Source organism: Apodemus sylvaticus, chromosome 10 (assembly GCF_947179515.1).
Source record: "Apodemus sylvaticus chromosome 10, mApoSyl1.1, whole genome shotgun sequence".
Classification (NCBI taxonomy): domain Eukaryota; kingdom Metazoa; phylum Chordata; class Mammalia; order Rodentia; family Muridae; genus Apodemus; species Apodemus sylvaticus.
The window spans coordinates 25,477,992-25,493,446 of NC_067481.1; positions in this window are offsets into that span (position 1 = coordinate 25,477,992).

Sequence of the window (15,455 nt, forward strand, 5' to 3'; positions counted from 1 at the left end):
CCTCCCATGTGATTAAAGGTAGAGTGGCCTAATCTGAGGCAGCTCATATGTAGGGCTACAGTAAGAACATTTACTGTTCCCTGTCTCTACTCCTGGTCAGCCTCTCTGGTCCCATCTTAACACCTGTTTCTGGAGAGCAGAGGCTCAGCGTGGGTTCCACTTACATCCCAACGCCAGCAAAATGGTCCTGCTCCTGGTAGGTGCCCAGCCACTGCTTGTCGAATGTCAAACCAATGGAGGGAATATGGCGAGCTGTAAATGCATTTTTAAAAGTGGCAGGTTGGCCTGGAGAGATGGCTCAGCAGTTAAGAGCACCAACTGCTCTTCCAGAGGTCCTGAGTTCAATTCCCAGCAACCACAACCACATGGCGGCTCACAACCATTTGTAATGAGATCTAATGCCCTCTTCTGGTGTGTCTGAAGACAGCTACAGCGTACTCATATAAAATAAAAATAAATAAGTCTTTAAAAAAAAAAGTGGCAGGTTTTTTCTATCCCAGCTAGTTCCCAAATAAATGGGACTGAGATTATGGGATGTATTAATTAGCTTTAAAGCACAATAACTGGGCAGTCACTCTTCGACTCTAATCTTCTAAGCTCATCTGGCTGCCTCCCAGACAAAACCCCCAAGATACCTGCATTTTAGTATTGCTTTGGCTCTCTGGGCTTCAAGTGTATTTCCATGACATCTCTCCAGACCCCCTTCTTGTAGGATTCCCTGCTTCCTCCTTTCTCCCTTTCCCTTGGCTTGTCGAAGTCCAGCCCTATTCTCTCTTCTGACCAACCATTGGGTGATCAGCTTTTATTGACAAGTCAGAGATTAAATAGGGAGAAATAGTTACACAAACTTGAAACAGAAGATACTTAGGATAAGTACTGCAATACTGTGTCTGATTACAATTTGATGTGGGGCAGAGAAATCAGTGTTTTAATAAGATGAGAATCTTTACATAGTGTACGAAAACCTTCTGTCTACAGCAAGCTGCTTCTCTGTGCGTTCTCAACCTGTGTCTCCAGGTCCATTTTATGGATGAAAAGGCTAATGATGGGGGCTGAAGAGATGGCTCAGAGGTTAAGAGCACTGACTGCTCTTCCAGAGGTTCTGAGTTCAAATCCCAGTAACCACATGGTGGCTCACAACTATCCATAATGAAATCTGGCTCCCTCTTCTGGTGTGTCTGAAGACAGCTACAGTGTACTTACATATAATAAACAAATAAATCTTTAAGAAAAAAAACAAAAATCGAAAAGGCTAGAGATCAGCCGGGCAGGGGTGGTGCACACTTTTTTTGGGGGGAGGGGGTGGATTTGGTTTTTTCGAGACAGGGTTTCTTTGTATAGCCCTGGCTGTCCTAGAACTCACTCTGTAGACCAGGCTGGCCTCAAACTCAGAAATCTGCCTGTCTCTGCCTCCCAGAGTGCTGGGATTACAGGCGTGCGCTACCACTGCCCGGCTATGGTGTACACGTTTAATCCCAGCACTTGGGAGGCAAGGACAGGTGGATCTCTGAATTTAAAGCCAGCCTGGTCTACAGAGTGAGTACTGGGATAGCCAGGGCTACACAGAGAAACCCTGTCTCAAAAAAAAAAAAAAAGAAAAGAAACAAAACCAAAAAAGACCAGAGGTCAAGGAGACCACGTGCTTAGGGAGGATGAGGTCAGGTTATTTTAGGGCAAAATGACCTAAACTGGAATCCTGTTGTAGAAATTTTAGTCCCAATTCAGGAGTTCTACCTGGCCTTGATCATTCAGTTCCCAGATGAAAGACACACACAACCTTATATTTACAATAAGCCTTAAAGAGCTGGACAAACATCTGCCTTCTATGCTGTTAGATTTTACTTTCCTATTGATAACTGCGAGTCATGACTTACTATATTTCATCTGGGCTACTCTTCAACTGGTCAGCCCTCAGGGCCATGTTTTTGTCTCGCCTAACCCACAGCCCATGCTGGCCTCTCTCTCCTCCTCCTCTACCTTCTTCTCCCCCTCGTGGTTCTTCTCCAACCCCCCCAGGCCCAGGAACCCTAAAATCCTGCCTGTCTCTTCTGCCCTGCTATTGGCTGCTGGCATCTTTATTCACCAATCAAAACAAACTTGGGGGCTGCGTCCCTTGGGCCCACTGCCTGAGAGGAGGCTCTCTCACCTCCGGGGCAACAAGTCTTGAGGAAACAATGTTAGCATTAGAATGCACACAGCACCAGGCCAGCCCACTACAGAGTACCCCCTTGGTAATCAGCAGTGCGCCCTTGGGCGGACTCTTGGCTTCTTCATCCAGCTGCTGTCTCGGGGTTGCTGTGCAGCCCTGGAGGCCTGGGCCAGGTCGAGATGGGGTAGAGGCGAAAGCTATCCTTCTCTAGTTACACGGAGTGCTTTTTAAAAAAAAAAGATTTATTTATTATATATAAGTACACTATAGCTGTCTTCAGACACACCAGAAGAGGGCATCAGATCTCATTATAGATGGTTGCGAGTCACCATGTGGTTGCTGGGATTTGAACTCCGGACCTCTGGACAAGCAGTCAGTGCTCTTAACCGCTGAGCCATCTCTCCAGCCCTACTCAGAGTACTTTAGAGATGAAGGGACATAAATTCTTAATCTGGAGACAGGGCATGAACTATTCTTTTTTTTTTTTTTTTTGAGATAGGGTCACAGGTAGTCCAGGCTATCCTCAAATTTCCCATGCAGCCAAGGATGAATTTGAACTCCTCCTCTTCCTGTCTCTACCTCTCAAGTATCGATTAAGTAGACCACCATGCCTGACTGGACTTGAATTGTATGGCTTTCTTTTTTGCCTCTATTTTCTTTTTTAATATTTATTGTTGTTGTTATTTTTATTATTATTGTTTGTGTGTAGACACATTGACACGATGATAGCAGTTGGTTCTCTCCTTCACCATGAGACCCAGGTACTGAACTCAGGCTGATTTATTTGCACGGCAAGGACTTTTGTATCCTGAACATCTTACTGACCCTGGATTTGAACTTCTTAATCTTGTTACAGAGGAAGATGTGCACCCATGGCATGGGCCTGTGGGAAGGACTAAATGAAGCCATTCATCAGAGTGTCCACCACAGGGAGCCCTAGCACCCAGGGCTCCCCTCTGCCAGCTTTTCCAGGAAAACCTCTTGAAATGCAGCCCCCATCCCGACCTTAGCCCCTGAAGACAGTAACTTTCTCATATCTCCACAGGGACTTTTTTGTTCACATAGATCTCCCTGTCCCCAGTCAGGACGGTGTCACCACAAGTCACTTGGAGGAGGTGACTGGAACAAACTTCCCTCCCCCAGACCTGCCTCTCCCTGGCAGTTGCCTTCTGCTCACAGCCATGTGGTCTGTCTGAATCATGTTACTTAAAAGCCTGGGGTGGGGGGTGCTGGAGAGATGACTCAGTGGTTAAGAGCAATGACTGTTTTTGCAGAGTTCGTGGTTCACAACTGTCTGCAGCTCTGGTTTAGGGGATCTGAGGCCTCCAAGGGCTCTTATAGGCACATGACTGAAACACGTCCACGCAGATGTACACATAAAATCAGATAAATTTATTTTTAAAAATTCAAAGCCTCACCGGGCAGTGGTGGCACACACCTTTAATGCCAGCACTTGGGAGGCAGAGGCAGGCAGATTTCTGAGTTTGAGGCCAGCCTAGTCTACAGAGTGAGTTCCAGGACAGCCAGGGCTATATAGAGAAACCCTTGTTAAAAAACAAAACAAAATTCGAAGCCTCACGGTGGGGTTTGTAGAATGTTTACTAGCATGCATGAAGCCTTGCAATCAACCCCTAGTGCTGTGTAAGCCTGGCGTGGTGGCGGCACAAGCCTGGAGCCTCGGCGCTCCGGAGGCAGACACAAGAGGCCCAGGAGCTCAGGAGAAAATACCCCATCCTCCATGCAGGGCAGTGGCTGTGCGGGACTTCAATCCCAGACCTCGGGAGGCAGATTTCTGTGTTCGAGGCCAGCCTGGTCTGCAGAGCAAGCTCCAGGACAGCCAGGGCTACATGGGGAAATAGTTCTCAAAGAACGAGAGAAAGAAAGAAAGAAAGAAAGAAAGAAAGAAAGAAAGAAAGAAAGAAAGAAAGAAAGAAAGAAAGAGAGAGAGGAAGAGAGAGAGGAAGAAAGAAAGAAAGAAAGAAAGAGAGAAAGAGAGAAAGAGAGAAAGAGAGAAAGAAAGAAAGAAAATCTTGTCCTCACCCAATGATGTGAGGACAGCTATGTTTGAGGCCATCCTGGGCTACATAGTGATTTGTGAATAATACGAATTTCAGTGTCCAGAAAAAAAATCACAACAAAACTGAACAGCCAGAATAAACGAGTAGGTAAAGGTGCTTGTCACCAAGGCTACTGACAACTGCAGTTCCATCTCTAGTCTCCACATGGAGCCACCTGATGGAAGGTCTCCTCCCGTTAAGATATCTTCTGAGGGCTCAGGGGTTAAGAGCACTGACTGCCCTTCCAGAGGTCCTGAGTTCAAATCCCAGCAACCACATGGTGGCTCACAACCATCTGTAATGAAATGAAATCTGACACCCTCTTCTGGTGTCTGAAGACAGCTACAATGTACTCCTATATAATAAATAAATAAATAAATAAGTCTTTTTTTAAAAAAGAATCTTGTTCGTTTTTTTTTAAAAAGATGTCCTCTGAAGTGTCTTAAACTTGTGCCTCCCACTCCACCCCAAATAAATAAATGGATGTAAATTTTCTTTTAGAGCTTTCATGAGTGTACCTGTAGGGCACACCCAAAGCTTCTTGCTGGTCATCGCACGCGCGCGTGTACCCACACCCCTTCTCCCAGGCTGCTCTGTCCTCACCTGCCTCTCCTGCTGGCGGTTCCTTGGCGGTGCCGCCCTAGCCCTGCTGACTCCCTCACACCCCAGGGGCCCAGGCTTTTCCACTGTGCTCCCTGCCAGGGAGGAGCGCTCATCCTTTGAGGAGGAGAATCTTGCCTGCCTTCTACAACCCAGTCACCTGGCCCCTTCCCTAAGGACCGTTTCCTCTTCCCTCCGTGCCCCACCGTCACGGTGACGTCCCAGGACCCAGCTGTCCCACTCCTGCTCCCCTGGAACTTGTCCAGACACGACTGGACTCCAGTCCTTCCCATCCTGGCTACAGGGTGCTTGCACAGTGTCCGCTGGCGCCCCTGGTGACTCTCCACAGCCCCTCTCTGGGCTCTGAGCCCCAGAGGCAGCAGGTGTAGCCTCCTCCAGCGGGAAGCCTGTAGCTCCACCCAGCTTGGCTGCGTGAGATGCTTTAGTACAGATGGGGATGTCGAAAATATCTGTGACATATTCCAAACTGGCCTACTTTCCTATCACGAGAGTCTGAGATAGAGACGGGCGAGGGCAAGTGAAATGGGAGTTTGGGGTTTGCCCCTCCCTCTCCGGCACAGGTGTTAGACGGGAGACAGGAGACTCTAGGTTTCCCCGCAGGCTCCTCTCTTCTGGGGCTCTGTGCCTGGGCTGTCTGTCCGGAGGTGAGTGGCACCGTGAGGCAGAGCTTGAGGGAGTGGGTAGGAGGACAAAGGAAACAGCCCTGGGTCCTGTTCAAAGTTTCCAGCTCTGCAGGAGGGCACAAGGGCAGGCCTTCCATTGGATACGGGACTATCCAATGGAAGTCTAGGCTTGCTTGACTAGCACTTAAGTCTTTGCTGTCCTGTGAAGCCCTTGGACAGGCCTTGGACCTCTCTGGGTTTCTGCTTGTGTTTTGTTTTTGTTTTTAATCAGTATATGAGCTACTCATAATCCTTGCTTCCTGCAAGCAGTGGTGGAGGATGGCTTTGGGGACGCCAAATTTCTGGTGTTTGCTTTCCTAACCCAGCCCTTGACCTTTTGCCCCAGGGCTACTAGGCTGTACTCTAGTCACAGGCCAGCGTCAGCGATCGCCTACCTACCTGTTCCGGGGCTCTGCCTCCCAGCGGGCCCGGCAGGGCCTCTACACTTAATCCTCAGCTTAATGAGCTCCTTCCACACAGTCCTCCAGAGTCCCTCCCCCTGCCGCTGCCTCGGCTTCACCGCTCCTGTGCGCTGCCGGGAAGTTCACACTCAGAGCTAATTTCAGTCTCTCTTGCTGACATGAAAGCCCTTGGGTGTTCTGCTTGCCTCCTTCCCACACGAGGCAAGTGTTATTTTAGTTTCTCTCTTTGCAGGATAGATGAGCCCTCTGCTGTTTCAGGGTGGGCAGGAGTCTAGAGGATTTTTTTTTCCTTCTCGTTCCCATGAAGCTGTTTCCCCCACCCCACCCCCAGCTTCATGATATAGGTGTCTCAGAAAGAAAGGCTGGGGTAGGCACCAGGCCCTGGGTTCAAGATGTAGCTTTGTCACCAAAAAATAAAATAAAATAAAATAAAATAAAAAATAAAATAAATAGTGTTCTTAAAACTCCATGTCTTAGGACTGGAGATAGATGGCGCAGCTGTTAAGAGCACTGGCTGCTCTTCCAGAGGACCCAGGTTTGAGTCCCAGCACCTACATAAGAGCACAATAGTTCACAACTGTCTATAGCTGCAGTTCCAGGAGTTTCAACAGACTCTTCTGGTCTCCTTGGTACTCAAACATTACACAGACACATACAGGCAAAACTCCCATATATGTAAAGTAAAATTTGAATTTGTTTGATTTTTGAGATTATGATCACAAGTCTTTCCTTCTCTTTTCTCCCTCGGGACCTTCCCACACACTCTTCCCTGCTCTCTTGATCCATGGTCTCTTTACTCACTAATTATCATTACACGTACACTTGTATGCGTCCACGTGTATATTCCTAAATAGAACCTGCTCTTCTGTATAATGTTAGTCAGTTGTATATATGTTTTCAGGGAAGACCATTTGATATTGGATAACCAACTGATGTGCTCTTCCCCCCAAATACATTTTTTTCAAAAATCCATATACTAAGCTGGGCAGCGGTGGTGGCACACACCGTTAATCCCAGCACTTGGGAGGCAGAGGCAGGTGGATTTCTGAGTTCGAGCAGCCTGGTGTACAGAGTGAGATCCAGGACAGCCAGGGATACACAGAGAAACACTGTCTCGGAAAAAAAAAACCAGAAGAAGAAGAAGAAGAAGAAGAAGAAGAAGAAGAAGAAGAAGAAGAAGAAGAAGAAGAAGAAGAAGAGGGAAGACAGACAGATCATAGATTCGTAGCCACCAACCTTTCTCTGCTTGCTCACTTAGCCTTCTGGCTGTGCGCTAGTTGGAGAAACTGAGAGAGAGGAAAAGCCTTGGTAAATTCAAAGAAAAAGGGAGAAAACTCTCTGTTTTTAGGGTGTGCCTACTGGGAGGCAGCGGCGCCTTTGGAGCTGGCCTAGAGGGCTCAGACTAAGCCATGGGAGGTCTGTCCTTGAGGGCGTCATGGGGCCTAACTCTTTCCCTCTCTTCGCTCTCCACCTCCTGCTGTTCATGAGGAGCTCCCACCATGCCTGACCACTACTTCACCCTCTGCTCAGTGCAGTCGCCTGACGTCAGGAGAGCATCCTGCAGCCCCACCCCACCCCCCACAAGGTTTCTCCGTGTGACCCTGACTGTCCTGGAACTCTGTAGACCAGGCTGGTTTCGACCTCAGACATCTGCCTGCCTCTGCCTCCTTAGTGCTGAAATTAAAAGAAATCCACACTTCACCACGGTCCGGCCTGGCCACCCTGTTTGTTTGTTTGTTTGTTTGTTTGTTATAAGGTGATGAAGTCAGAGGTTTTGTGATGGAGATGCAAAGCTCATTCTCACAGCTTTGATCCCACCAAGACCTTTCTCTCCCTCAGTTTCTCCAACTTGTGCACAGCCAGAAGGCTAAGTGAGCAAGCAGAGGAAGCTTGGTTGTCAGGAATCCACGACCAAGACAAAAGCAGACATAATGATTCACATTTAAACATTCTCTGAACTGAAGATGCAGCTCGGCGGTGGAGCACTTACATAGGCTATGCGACCCTCGGCACAACGAAAGTAAATAAAGTGAACCAACACCGGCCTCGAAGGCGTACATCTTTAATGCCAGCACTTCGTAGATAGAGGCAGGAGGATATCTATGAATTCAAGGCTAGCCGGGTCTGCATGTGGAGCTCCAGGCCAGTCAGGGCTGCATAGTGAGATCTTGTCTCAAGCGAAACAAAGCAAAAGAAAACAACAACAGAGTGTAACTTAAAATGGAGCAGACTCACCCTCGGTCTCCAGCCATTGTGCATTAGGGATGTGGTCCACAGATGTGCCCTTCCCTGCTCCAGGCAGCATCACGCATCTGCCAGGGCATCCCTGTACTGGAGGCGGCTGCCACGTCCATCATCCCTGTGCTGGAGGCGGCTGTGTCCATCAAGCAGCCTCTCGCCTGTACTGACAGCCAAAGCTCCACCTTGAGGTGCCAGTGTGCATCCTGTCACTGTGTGGCTGACTGGGTGCAATGACCACAGAAGTGAATCCCTGCAAGGCTCCTCCCAGGGCAGGACCGAGTGGGTGCAGACAGGCAAGGCTGAGAAAAGGACTTTTCACTGTATTCCTGTGAAAAACATTTTTTTAAAAATGTTTACATTTTTCTCATTAATTAATTAATGCTATCTTTTGGTTTTGTTTTGTTTTGTTTTGAGACAGGGTTTCTCTGTGTAGCCCTGGCTGTCATGGAACTCACTCTGTAGACTGGGCTGTCCTTGAACTCAGAAATCTTCCTGCCTCTGCTCCCAAGTGATGGGATTAAAGGCATGTGCCACCACTGCCTGGCTAATTAACACGTTTTTGATACAGAGTGTCACTGTGTGACCACAGCTGGGCTGGAACTCACTATGTTGCTGAGCCTGGCCTTGAACTTCTGATCCTCTGGTTTCCACATGTAGGGTGCCGAGGCTGCAGGCTTGTGGTCTCCTTTTCCCCGAGAGAGGCAGACCTCAGAAAAGGGAAGGGGCCATGACACCAGGGCTGTGGCAGAGAATGTGACAGAGACTCAACATGAAAGGGCCCAGGAGAGGTTCAGAGCAGGACAGCAGCATGACCAGAATCCATGTAACACAGGGTTAGATGCTCTAGGGAGTAGAGAGGCCAGAGGGGCTCAGGGGAGCAAAGCTCTGCCCCATCTAAAGCCAGAGGGATGGCAGCAAGAAAGCCAAGAGAAACCAAGGGGCTGCAGAGATGGCTCAGTGGTTAAGAGCACTGGCTGCTCTTCCAGAGGTCCTGAATCCAATTCCCAGCAACCACATGCACAATTCTCACAACCATCTCTAACTCCAGGTCCAGAGGATCTAATGTCCTTCTCAGACTTCCAAGGGCACCAGGCACACATGTACACATACCGGCACACATGTGCACATACATACATGAACGTGAAACACATAGAATGAGCCTTTAGAATGAAGAAAAAAAAGTGAGTTTTGCAAGAGCCCAGGAGGGAATTTCAGCTGGAATTTTTTGGTGTGTGGTTTTTGAGGAGTGGGTGGGCTCCAGAAGGGCTTTCTGGAGGAAGTGGAATCCTAGCCGGCCTCATCTGGCCTATAGGTGCAGAGGGAGGAGAAGAAAATCCCCTACTTGAACAGTATTAGGCAAAGGCCCAGACGACGGAGGGAAGGTACAGGATGTGTGCTCGAGTCCGGTGATGCAAGAGGCAATCAGAGATAAGGCTGGCCAGGTTAGGCCAGATCCTGTAGGGTGGAGCTTCAGGGCCTGGGATTGCCCCATCCAGGCCAGTTGCACTCCCCTAGCTATTTTAGCTGTGTTCTGAAGATCACCTGCAAAGCAGGGCTCCTCAGACCAACCCTGTCCAGTTAATTCTCTTGGGTGCTTACAGAACACCCGGAAACACTGAAATACTTACTTAGATTTACTGGTCAATACTGATTTATCTTTGTGTTTGTTTGTTTGTTTGTTTGTTTATGGCAAGATTTCAGTAGCCCAGGCTGACTTCTAACTTGCTATGTAGTCAAGGATAATTTAGAACTCCTGATATGCCTGCCTCCACTTCCCAAGTGCCATGCCAACCCCACCCCCTTTTTTTAAAACAAGATTTTCTTATGTTGTCAGGCTGGCTTAAAACTCTCAATCCAGCCGGGCGTGGTGGCACATGCCTGTAATCCCAGCACTCTGGGAGGCAGAAGCAGGTGGATTTCTGAGTTCGAGGCCAGCCTGTTCTACAGAGTGAGTTCCAGGACAGTCAGGGCTACACAGAGAAACCCTGTCTCGAAAAACCAAAAAAAACAAAAAACAAAAAACAAAAAACAAAACAAACAAACAAACAAACAAAAAACAAAACAAAACAAAAACCCTCTCAATCCTCCCGTTTCAACATCTCCAGTACCTCTGTATCCTGATATTGTTTTGCCCTTCATAAAAGCTATCATGGGAGCAGGGAGACAGCTCATCGGGTAAGAGTAGCTGCAAGAAAAGCCAGAATACCAGGGTTCAAATCCCTAACTCCCATCTAAAAGCCCAGTGTGGCAGTTGGTACATCTGCAAGCCCAGCTCAGTGGGGTGGGGGCGGGGTGGAGACAGGAAGATCTTTTCAGCCTGGTTGACTCCAGCTCAGCTTCAGGTTCAGGTAGAGAGCCTTCCCCAAGGGAATAAGATAGAGTAATAGGGGCTGGAGAGATGGCTCAGCAGTTAAGAGCACTGACTGCTCTTCCAGAGGTCCTGAGTTCAAATCCCAGCAGCCACATGGTGGTTCACAACCATCTGTAGTGGGATCTGATGCCCGCTTCTGGTGTGTCTGAAGAGAGCAATGGTGTTCTCATAGAGAGAGACAGATTATGACCTCTCCTGAACTTTGTGCATGCTCACAGGCACGTACATCTGTGCACACACCCCCTCACACACCACACGTACACACCACGAAGACATACATACAGACACACACACATATAAGAACAAAAATTAAAAAGTAATAAATAGGGCTGGAGAGATTGCTCAGCGGTTTAGAGCACTGACTGCTCTTCTGAAGGTCCTGAGTTCAATTCTCTTAAATAGGTAGGGGCTGCAGAGATGACTCATTGGTTAAAAGCACTGGCTGCTCTTCTAGCAGACCTGGGTTCAATTCCCAACACCTATATGGTGGCTCATGTAACTCCAGTTTCAAGGGATCCAACACCTTCATACGGGTATACATGCAGGACAGACACCAATGAATGCAAAATAAAAAAAAGTAAGATCATTTTTAAGTAGGACATAAAGGCTATTGCAGACCCAGATGGAGAGCTGATGGGTGGGGCACGGGGAAGGGCCCAAAACACCCACAGATGCTTGTGGGTCACCCTTCAGCAACCTCCACATGTCTGGCTATTCAGAAGCTCCCCAAACCCTGTCCTGTCCTTCTGGGTTTTCATTGCATAACCGTGATTGCAGAAGGGAAGGCGGCAGCCGGCTTGACACTCACATTCTTCAGCATTCCTCCCTGGTGTGGGCCAGGAACTTTCCAGAATGCAGAGGTCTGATGACCTGCTTTTGGGAGAGTGTTAAGACAGAGAGCTACTCTAGGGCTAATTGAAGGTGAAGGAGATTAGAGGTGCTAGAAGTTACCATGGGGAAAGAAACTCTAGCTTGTATGGACTGCCTTGAGGACCCAAGGGGCAAAATTAAGGACAACACACACACACACACACACAGAGAGAGAGAGAGAGAGAGAGAGAGAGAGAGAGAGAGAGAGAGAGAGAACAGTGCTTTTTAAAACTCTTTGTGATAAATGGGCTTAGTTTTTAAGTTTCCAAATGGCTGCACATCATGTTTTTGTGAAACACAGCAAAAACAGCCACGTGCTTCAATGTCAAACGCTGTCATGGTTTTTCAAGGTTATTCTCTGTTTCTGTCTTCTTTGTTAAGCTGCAGTTAGGCCAGACCTGACCCACAGACCTCACTCGGAGAGGCTGTGCCCAGGATGTCCAGAAGGCCTGGGTGTGTGTTGTAGGAGAGCATACAAACCCATTTGTCTGCCAAAAGGGTGAGAGAGAGAAGTGTGTGTCAGAACCTCAGAGGAATGAGGGTCTCCAAATCCCTTCTGTGGAGGGCGTGGGAGTGGTAGCATCTATGAGGGGAACAATGTCCGGATCGTTCTAGAAGACCTTGTACCTAGTCCAGGGCCTAGCACCTGGGAAAGGACAGAGATTATGAGCTATGTGAGATTTCAGAGAGCAGAGGTCTTAGCTTAGTGGTGATGAAAATAATCAGAGGGCTTGTTTCTTTGCTTGCTTGAGACAGGGTTTCTCTGTGTTGCCCTGGCTGTCCTGGAACTCACTCTGTAGACCAGGATGGCCTTGGACTCCGAGATCCACCTGCCTCTGCCTCTGCCTCTACCTCTGCCTCTGCCTCTGCCTCTTCAGTGCCAGAATTAAAGGTGTGAGCCACCACTGCTAAATTGTTGGGTTTGGTTTTTTGTTTACAGCACTGGGAATATAATACCCGGGTTCTCAAATGTGCCGGGCAAGCACTCAATCTCCACGCACAGCCTTTAAAATTTTTCTTTTTGTTAATTTTGAAGAGCTGGGCATGGTGGTGCATACCTGTAATCCTAGTACTGGGAAGAGAAGGCAGGGGCATTAGAATTTCAAGGTCACCCCTAGCTACATAGTGAATTTGAGGCCACCTGGGGCTTATGAGACTGAAAAAAATGTAAACTGTTTTTTTTTTACCTACTTTCCTTCCTTCCTTCCTTCCTTCCTTCCTTCCTTCCTTCCTTCCTTCCTTCCTTCCTTCCTTTCTTTTTTCTTTCTTTCTTTCTTTCTTTCTTTCTTTCTTTCTTTCTTTCTTTCTTTCTTTCTTTCTTTCTTTCTTTCTTTGTGTGTAAGTAAGGCAAGGGCTTACTGATTAAAGCTACTTTTTTTTCCAGAGGTCCTGAGTTCAATTCCCAGCACCTACATGTTGGCTCACAACTGTGTGTAACTCCAGTTCCAGGGGATCTAATACTCTTCTGTGAGTTCCATCCAGACCAGGCAAAACACACATGCACATAAAATATTTTTATTAAGAAGAAGAGGAGGAGGAGGAGGAAGAAGAAGGAGGAGAAAGAAGAAGGAAGAGGAGGAAGGAGGAGGAGGAAGAAGAAGAAGAACAACAACAAAAACAACAAGAATAACAAAGAGGGTGGTGGCGGCCATGCCTTTAGTTTCAGCACTAGGGAGCAGACAGATCTCTGAGTTCAAGGCCAGCTTGGTCTACAGAGCAAGTTCTAAGACAGACAGGAGGACATGGGAAAAGCCACTCCCAGAAAACAAAAACCAAAGAAACAAACAAACAAAAAGACAGCCATGTTTTGCCAAGTTGCCTGGACTCATTACCAGTTCACACCTTTGACCTTAGCCTTCTAAGTGTCTGGGATTACAAGTGTGTGTGCCATCATGCCAGAGGGCCTTTTAAAAAGTTAATCTAACTGTAAATTTAAAACTTTTACAATTATTTTAGTGTTTTGTTTTATTTTAGATCCTGCACGCGTGCGCGAGCGTGTGCGTGTGAGTGTGTGTGTGTGTGTCTGACTGTGTTTGTGTATTGTATCCACAATATATTCATTATATAGCATGAAGGTGTCCGTGGAAACCAGAAGAGGGCATCAGATCCTCAGGTGCTGGAATTCCAGGTGATTTTGTCACCTTACAGGAGCTGGAAATCAAACCCAAGTCCCCGGTGAGATCAGCAAGTGCCATCCTGACACTTAACAGCTGAGCCATCTCTCCAGCCCTCTCTTGTTGTGTGTTTATGAGTGCATGGCCACAATGCATGACTGAGAGTCAGAGGACATCCTGTGGGAATCGGTTCTCTCCTACCAAGTGCATCCCTGGGATCAAACTCAGGTGGTCAGGTTTGGTAGCAACCACTTCCTACTGGGCCATTTACCTACAAAGGCCCAATAGGTTTTTAAAGCCGTCTTTGAAACACAAAACAAGGATGTGTGCGGTGGGCCTGGTCAGATGGCCCAAGAATAGCTGAAATTCCAAGCTGAGCTTCTCAATACAAATCCATGCATGACACCTGCTCAGGAAGGCAGCAGGTCCTGGAAGGCTGCAGGTCCTAGAAGGCCGCAGGTCCTGGAAGGGAGCCCCTATCCCACCCCCACCCCACCAGGGGAACAGGAGCCAGGTGAAGGAGGAGGCTTTGGGAGAGGCTAAGTAACTGCAGAAAACAGCATCCTGGGGCGTCCAGTCATCATCTGAGACTTCAGAGCAGGTGTCTGGTGCCTCTGGGCATTGGAGAAGGTTGTGACACGTGGACACAAATGTTTGTTTCCAAAGAAGGTAAAAGAAATGTTGGGAGGCAGGCAGATCTCTGAGCTCTAGGCCTGCCTGGTCTACAGAGGGAGTTCCAGGACAGCCAGGGCTATCTATCCATTCCATCTCAAAAGAACAGGGAGAGAGAGAGAGAGAGAGAGAGAGAGAGAGAGAGAGAGAGAGAGAGAGAGAGAGAGAGAGACTGTAGCTATGTTGGTCTTGCACTCAGTGTGCAGCCAAGGTGACCTTGATTTCCTAATGTTCTTGCTTTGGCCCCGAAGTGCTGGGATCACAGTTGTTTTCGACCACAGCCGACTGTCTTTTCATTTTTTTATTGAGGTGAAATTCACATAACATAAAACCAGGCACTCTAAAGTAAACAACTGCCTGGGTCAGGGGAGATAAAAATAAGATAAAAAAAAAAAAAAAGAACTCAGTAGGGAGTTCTGGACAAAGCCTGCTTCCATCATTTCCCAACACCGGGAAGCCAGACTCATTTGGTCCTTATCCTCACATCTGCCCTCCCACAAGCATGCCCACAGGTGCACCCGTGCTGACTCGTTCAGGTAAAGGGGCTCATGCAACCTGCAACTCCGGGTGCCTGGCTCCTTCCCCTCAGCCTGAATGTCCAGGCTCAGCCAACTTCATTCCTTTCTAGGGTGGAACCGAGGTTCCGCTGCTGCACAGACTTAGCAATTTTCCTGGGGCTAGGATCCTTGAACTAGGTCCACCCCATTCCCTCAGCAGGCCACAGGCTTATCAGGTTGGTCCTGAGGCCCCAGAAGATGTTGACTAGACTGGGGAAGAGTTTATCCCATTCACTTTTCAAGACGTAAGGACCAGATGATCAGATCTAGAACTCAAAGCCAGGCTGGGTGTGATCCTCCAGGAGTGGGGTCTGGGACCCACCTGACCCCATTGGCTTATATGTATTTTTTTTAAGGTCAGAAATAGGCTGCCTAGGGCAGTGCTGGCACATGCCTTTAATCCCAGCACTTGGGAGACAGAGGCTGGCAGATTTCTGAGTTCGAGGCCAGCCTGGTTTACAGAGTGAGTTCCAGGACAACCAGGGCTACACAGGGAAACCCTGTCTCAAAAAAGCCAAAAAGAAACAGGCCGCCTTCCTGTTCTTCTTTCCCTGGCCCCTTCTTCTCCTCTTACCACATCCTTTCTTTCCTTCCCTCTCTCCCTGCCTCCTCACTCCTCCTCTGTTCTGCATCCTCACTTCTGTGGGCCCTGCTCTCTAGTCCCCGCCCCCATTAAGGTTCCTCACCCCCATTCCCCATAGTAATTCAATCATTTCTCT